Raw genomic sequence first — 1,942 nt, forward strand, 5'->3', positions numbered from 1 at the left:
TTATATCTATATATATGTATATACACACATAACTATTTACAATTTGTTGTTCGTAAATTGTCAGGAATAGTTAAAGGTCAAATGAATTCATATAAATAGTTTAAAAATTTTTAAAACTCACATTAAAGATTTTGCTTATCGCGTCGGTATCATAATAAGATTAAGTTTAAATTTGATTGGAAATTTTTGGGTCATCACAGTACCTACCCTTTAAAGAAATTTCGTCCTGAAATTTGATTGGGATGGTCATGGCTGACAATAAGTATGTTTCCATGTCGAATATGAGTCGATACATAGGGTTTTATCATTATTGAGAAATATGGATAAAACAATTCGATTATGTAAGCGTACGAGTGAAGCTATCACAAAAGAGTGAAATGAGAAATAAAGATTCATCTTGACTTTTGATGTAGTCACTGTTGAATTCCGGAATTCAAGGAATTTAAAGAAAATCTTCGAATCTATAAAAGATTTGATTCTTTGGTAATTCAGGAAATTAGGATCTCTTTGGTTAAATACGATAATTTGTCTTGATTGCTCTGTCTGATTTTTCACTATAAATCCACCCTCTTCGTTCCATTTACATTTTGGAGTTCCATTCTTTTGTTTTCTCTTCCCGACTTTAAGTCAATCGAATAATGGTCCATAATTTGTAGGTATAAAGTTTCGAATGAACATGACTAACGTTCTAAGAGACAGATTGTAATAGCACAATCTTCATTGGTTAAATTATCCGAATTCAGGAGAAAAGATAGAACTATCAGGAAGATATGTTCTCGATATGTTTGGAGATTAAGTAGAATGTAAGAGTCATGTAACATGACACATGATGAGGCTATGGTCTGTGAACCATCACGTTCCATTTATAAACTCAGCATGAATTACTGTAATATAATCACGTTGATCAAGTGTCATTATATTATACTAACTCATGCATCAATTTCCAACACTACTTCAAAAACATTCATATTTTAAATTCGAATTTTTCAGAATTTAGAAACAAAAATAGTTTCCTTTCTGATATAACCCTGATAGTGCGAAAAGATAAATGATTTCAGATAAGAATAGTGATGAAAATATCTTTAAAAATATTGAGAATATTTATAATGAAAGATACGATGATATCTTATAATTCTACAATTAAAATGTGATGAAGAAATTCATTCAAAATGATTTAGAGCAATTAAGGAATAAGGTATTCGCTAAAGTTTTCATCAGAAACAGAACCATCAGGATTCATTGTGTACAAGTTTAGTCCTTGTGATTTGTCCACAGTCTCCTTCATGGTTTGTTCAATTCATTTTTCAGTATCAAAATCTTTGAGCTTTTTCAACACTCCATTCTTTATCATCAAACTTTTGACTGTTAAGGCAGTCTTCAGTTTACACTGCTTCATTAGCTTTTTCAAAACACAAAAAACTGATTCATAGGCTAAAGCATTTTTTAGAAATTCAGAATTGAAGTTCGTAAATCCAGGAGATAGAAGTTATATATATAGTTGCTATCGTTGAGTCGTTGAGGAATTCGAGATTATCTATTGATGCCTCCCGATATTTGGTATGGTAATTATCATTACAAGATGCGGATAGGGTTTTGATAAATATAATAATTTTTCAAAAAGTCAAAGATCAACGAAGTTGTTGGTAAGTTGACTGCTAATGTGGTGGGATATAAACGGTTCTCCAGTAATGATGATATACAGGGCAACGTATATATCAAGGTTATAATAAGGCTAGTCCAACTGGTAAGTCGAATTTGGCTTGCTGGAGCTGTGACAAAATTGGCTAATTTGAGAAAGAATTGCAATGTTATTTTTGGTAATAGCAATGCCAAAGGAGCTAGCATAGATACGAGTTAAATGTTTACTCAGGTTCCGAGTGTTTACAGGTGCATAACTATATGCATCAATCTTTTCTTCCGTAGATGAAGTGCGGTTGGTTCA

Source organism: Rutidosis leptorrhynchoides, chromosome 2 (assembly GCF_046630445.1).
Source record: "Rutidosis leptorrhynchoides isolate AG116_Rl617_1_P2 chromosome 2, CSIRO_AGI_Rlap_v1, whole genome shotgun sequence".
Classification (NCBI taxonomy): domain Eukaryota; kingdom Viridiplantae; phylum Streptophyta; class Magnoliopsida; order Asterales; family Asteraceae; genus Rutidosis; species Rutidosis leptorrhynchoides.